The sequence below is a fragment of the Spea bombifrons genome, chromosome 12 (genome assembly GCF_027358695.1).
Source record: "Spea bombifrons isolate aSpeBom1 chromosome 12, aSpeBom1.2.pri, whole genome shotgun sequence".
Classification (NCBI taxonomy): Eukaryota; Metazoa; Chordata; class Amphibia; order Anura; family Pelobatidae; genus Spea; species Spea bombifrons.
This window is the reverse complement of record NC_071098.1, coordinates 9,038,801-9,044,885: the sequence shown is the minus strand read 5'-3', so window position 1 is coordinate 9,044,885 and position 6,085 is coordinate 9,038,801.

Here is a 6,085-nt window from a genome sequence, read left to right as displayed (position 1 = left end):
TATCTCCAAAACTGCAGCTCTTGTGGGGGTTCCCGGTCTGTGGTCAAAAGTGATCCAAGGAAGGAATACTGGTGAACCCGTGACAGGGTCATGGGCAGCCAAGGCTCAATGATACACGTGGGGGGCGAAGGCGGTAACGTGTTGTCAAATCCAACAGATTGGCTACTGTAGCTCAAATTGCTGAAAAAGTTAATGCTGGTTCTGATAGAAGGGTGTCAGAACACACAGTGCATCGCAGTTTGTTGCGTATGGGGTTATGTAGCCGCAGACCAGTCAGGGTGGCCATGCTGACCCCTGTGCTGAAAGCGCCTACAATGGGTACGTGGGCATAAGGACTGGACCAATGAGCTATGGAAGAAGGTGGCTGGTCTGATAAATCATGTTCTTTTACATCACGTGGATGGCCGGGTGCGTTGCTTACCTGGAGAACACGTGGCACCAGGATGCAACTTACTGGACTTAAAGGATCCGCTTCTAAAATCTTGGTGCCGGAAACCACCTTCAGAGGTCTGGTGGAGTCCATGCCTCGGCTGTTTTTTGTGGCAAAAGAGGCATATACACAATATGGTCATGTATGGCTGTTTGGTGTATATCGCTATAGAGATCCCAGCTTTGTTAAAACCCCTTTTTCCATGTTCAAAACACGTATCGGGCTATATCATAGATTGTGACCGGATTTAGCCTAAGCATGATTAAATTAGGCGTAATTCCTGTATATTCTGCGTATGAACCTTCAAGCATTTAACAAAAATGCTTATTTCCTAAGCTTCCCGCAGTAATGTTGCTTAATATAGTTTCCTGCGGCTGCTAATAATAAACTGTTTAGTGTCAGTCTAGCAGACTGCTGTGAAAAGGACGAGTTCCAGATGCCACCTTCTGATGTACTTCTAAGCCTTGCAAAGGGCACGAAGCAGCAGGCAGTCACCCCAGACGAACACAAAGTTTAAGAAAACTGGACAAAGGTTCTCCAATGTATTATTCATTCGCATCACTTACCCTTTAACCTTCACCTGGCTTGATTGTGTAAATTAAAACAATCTTAAGCCACCTTGTGAAATGTAGATAAAATAAAATTAGATTAAATTTAAAAAAAGCACTTTGTCGGCATGTTTTTGATTTAACAACAAATATCAAATTTAATATTTTCTTTTCTGCAACCAGACCGGCTATGAAAATCTTTTTTTTTTTTTTTTAAATCCTTATTTAAATCCTTTTTTTTAAATCATTTAAATTCCTTCTTGATATATTTCCCTATTGCCATATCAGCATATTTCTGCACCTTTGCCTCCCTTTACGATACCCAACAACGAGAAAATAAACACAGGGGAAAATTCCATTGAGAGTTTCACAAATGCTTGCACCAGGTTAACATTTTCACACCCCTTAGCTGTGCTTAGAAAGTCACGGGAAAATAGGTCAAGCGGGATGCATCATCGTCTTCCCTCATTCACAACTCCCACAAGATGTGTCTAATCGCTCTAGGGAATTGTTTAGTATTTCTGACATTCTTATTCCGACCTAAATAAGGGCTTTGTTTTAAAGTAAATTGATGGCCAAAAAGTGCTTTCCAGCTTTGGGGAGCTATTGGAAGATTTCCAGTTACTACAGTCCAACCAAAGCAGAAATGCGCAAGAATGAGCAAGAGCTAAGTGTTTCATGCGACGATTATCTCTGCTTTATTAAGTTACTGACTGTTGTTGATTGGTTCAGGCAGTCTTTGTACAAAGGAGGCACTAAAAGAATTGATCGGATGTTTATTGTTTTGTTGTATAAAAGTAAAAGAAATTACAATGTAATATGTGTAATAAAAAAAAAATAGGTGGGACTTCTCCTTTAAGGCGTTATAAGTTTTGTTATTAAGTATGCTCTTGTGCAGTATTAATCATTCTGTAACATTTTTCTTGTTTGTTTTCTGGAGCTTTTAAGTGCTTTCCAGAAATAGGAATTCCATTTATAGAACTAAAACAGCGGTATATTTTTTCTCTCCATTATTTATGAGGTCCTTTTTTAGCGGGTTAGCGCTGTGCAGTGACATCATTACAGGCAAGCTGATCCCACTTTCCAACTGATCAGCCTCTCGGGGACTTAAACGCAGAGTTTGTAGAGGTACAAAAGACTGGAGGGGAATTATTACAGATGAAAGATGACAGAGTAGCTGCCCACGGTTTTACCGGGCGAGAACCGAGATCTCAGCTGGTGGATTATTGTCATAAAGGGTAATTGCTTCAAAGGCAATACTGCAGTTCTTTCTCTTTGCACGAGAGAGATATTTCCCTCTTCATCCTGTTATTAAAAAGTGCTTATTTTACTGGAAAATATAATTGTGATTGAAAAAAAATACTTAACACAAGTGTTATTAAAATTATTAATGTGATTTTGTACGTATGGCACATTTGCATCGCTCTAATATGTTACAGTATGATGTCAAAATCAGACCGCAAAGGTTGTCAGGAATTATATATATAGGGGTGGGGCTAGCTCCAAGTAGCATTAAATGGGTTTGCGAGTGGGAGGAGAATTGGGTTGGGAGTGGGTGTGGCTAAGCACTGCTTCCCTTACCCGGAGAATGAGAAGTTTGACCAGAGACCCAGGGAAGCAGAGCTTTACTTTGAGGTGCTGGGTCTCACTGGTATGGATGTGATCAATTCAACACGCAACTTATATGTGTGTTAAAGTTAAACGTCACACCCAGGGGCCAAAGGCTTTTGCGGATGGGTTTGCTTTTAGTATCGCTGATCATGTTATAGAGCAGGCTCTCCAGGATAGGTTCACCAGACAAATTAAGTCCAACAATGCCTAATGATTGGGAATGTTCCATGGAAAGCAAGACATTTTGTATGTATGCCCAAGGAACTCCTTGTATATATGTTCTTTACCCTGTTAGGCCTGGATTCCTTTTAAATGGTCTATTGAAAGGGGTCTTCTCTGTATTTGAAATGCATATACCTTCCCTTGTCCCCCAGCAGCACCACTGTGATGTCACTAATTAAAGGCCATTTCTTGCATAATCCAGATCGAGGAACTTCACCTGGCATAACCCCGGCTTCTGGTGACTCTTGGCTTTCATTCCCAAATTGTCCCTTTTCCGTCCAGTATTTGCACGGGAACAGGACTTTTGTTCCATGGATTTGAATTCTAACAAGATGTTTTTTGTTAATTATTCTTTGTGTTAAGCAATATAAAAAAAATGATAAAAATAGGAGACAAAAAAAACAAGAGAAATATCCATGGTTGGTTGGTTAGAAAAGGCTCCAACTCAACAAAATCAGCTTGACTTCTCAGAAAGAGGCACATTTACCAGAACCATTAAACTCAGCAGGACTGACGGACTCGCCAACCAACTCAATCACCAACTCAACTGACAGTTTCGACCTCTGACTCGGAAGACTAACTTCACGGTTTCAGTTGACATTAACTCAAAATTGAAGTGCAGCTCAATTGCAATCAAGTTGAACTTAACAGGAGACCACCATCGTCCAACCTAACAGCACTCAACTTTGTATAAGTAGATGATCGGCTGTCGGATTAGTCAAGTGCTTTCAATTTAAGTCAGTTGTGTTTCCTTCGCTGACAATTTGAATCTTAATAAATACACCTAACTTTAGATCCATCTTCTCATTGCAATCAGGAAATACCTATTTTACTCTGTAGAGTTGGTAGATGCTGCAAGAACTTAAAAAACAGCTATATCATTTTATTTAGGCCACTGTTGATGATAAAATCCAGCTTTTTTTCTGTAAAATAGTGTGCGGTGTCCCAGCATGATACCCCGTCTAGCACCTAAAGCGAGCAAACCGTAAAAATGGATCACTGCTGCGGAGAATGCAATCAAAGTCAATAAATATGTCTCGGTCCGGAACCCTTCCAATGGAAAACTAAACAAGTGGAGTTTCTGGGTAAAAAAAAGCACTGTTTGGTTGAGTGATGGATATCAATGTGTATTGTGGCCCAGCATTTTATCATTTTCCAATCACAAATCAGCTTCCATAAGGTTTTCTGACTAGTGATGTCAGACAATACGAGGGCTCTGAATGATGTGTTGTGTTGTGATGATACTAGGTTAGCCACTGAGCCCGAAGAGGTTTTCGATATCTTTTAACATACTGTGAGATGAAGAGTCACACCATTTTTCAAGATCTCAGAGGCACTTTTAACCAAAAAGAAAGATATTTACTCCCCGATCAATAGGCCTGGAATGGGGATAACGAGGCGGTCCTGTCACCTTAATGCAAGTGGCTGCCTAATGACATCAGCACGTTCGACGGCTGGATATAAAAGGTCACATGTTACATATTTATGCTCACGTAGCGCGCAGCTGGGCACATCCACACACTGCACCATGCGATCTAGAGCTTGTGCTGAGCGATGTTTGGCAGCAGCCCACTGGGCTTTTGCCCTGTGTGGCAGATGGCCGGTTCAGGTCTGCGGATCAGCATACCTGGGAACTATCCAGGTTTTGCCCCGGGCCAAGTGTCGCTTCTCTGGTTCTCCGGGTCGACACCCGACTCCTCCTTGTTGTGGGAGTGGGGTCCTGACACACTGCCCTCCCGTTTTCCCTTTAAATGTGGGTGTTTCCCATGACGACAGCGGGAACGCCTACTGACGTCGGCAGTCCTGGCAGCATCCCGGAAAGGTAGGCTCGGGGTAGCCGGTGCCCACAAGTTCCCAGGAATGCTAATCAATCAGACAAATGACATCAAAAACTGCCTGAAGGTGACAAAGGATGTATTTAATATATACAAACACTAGAGGGCAGTGTTGCAGTTGTGAATTAAAAAATATTAGTCAAGTCTAAATCAAGACAAATTACGGTACCTAAAAATAGGAGTAAAAAAGTCTGGAAATTAGAGAAACGGCAAAATATTAGACAGAACAAGGGAAATTAATGAACTGGCCGACAATGTGAATTACGCTATGGGATAGATTATTATATTTCCTTTTTAAAACCACAAGCAGTGATAGAGAGCTGCTACCACGCTTTTCCTGATGCCATATATACGAGGAAAAAAATATTATTTATAAGACCAAAATTTACAATTTATGGAAATATTGGGCTTGATTCTACTATCTCACGGTGTTTCTAAACCAGTATTCAGTTGTGATAAGTTTATGATCCTAATAATATCCTACCCTTTGGGTTTAGGCAGGAAGGCCTATATATTCAGGCTTTATATGAAATCAGGTATTAAAATATACGGTATATATATATATATATACTATATATATATATATATATCAGATATTTAAAAAATGTCTAGCCAGGTTTTTTATGGTAGCGTTGACTACGGCGAATGTTGTTTCGGGGCTTCCCAGGGTTTGCGTTGTTCCCTCACGCTTGTGGCGTCTGCACTGCTGGGACATTAGGGGACAGAAGACTCCATTATGGGATGGTAGCCCTGGATTTGTTATAACTTAATCACAGATCATATTGATTGACAGCACCAGTTTTCCAGCAGGGATGTCCAGAAATCCTGACCTGCCTCAAGGCCTAGAAGTTATCATTACTGCTTTGTAACTCCATAATGGAGTTTTTGTCTCCGCAAATACCCTGCAGCAGGAGAGGGCCTGGTGCACCAGCTGGCCCCCATATAGATTCCAACACCACGCGGCACAAGAAGTACCTTATTCATGCTGCGCGGACAAATACACAATCAGTGGGTCCGTCGGCATCAGTGGGACTGTCTACCCGCATCCCGAGGAGGGACAGCTGGGGCCTGAAGGTTCCCAGGTCTGCATGCGTGTCATTATGTCAAAGAAACATTACTGGTGCAATACTACAAAGTTGTACTAAAAGCATTTAAAATGGTAAATTACGTGAATTCAATTAAAGACAAAAAAAGGCACCATGAATCGTGGACAGAGTTTCACAAAAAGCTTAGCGGAACAGCAAAAAGAACAAACATCTCACGTAACAGGACAGGGCTTTCCATGGGGCAAGAGAGGGAGCTGCCCCAGGTGCCGCAAGATGAGGGGGTCCATGCTCTTGTACCGTATTCTGCAACTCAGGACCACTGCCCCTGTCCTAGGTGCCGAGGGTGCAACTGGATGCCCAAGTCATAAATATAATATCCAGGGCCCAAACGGT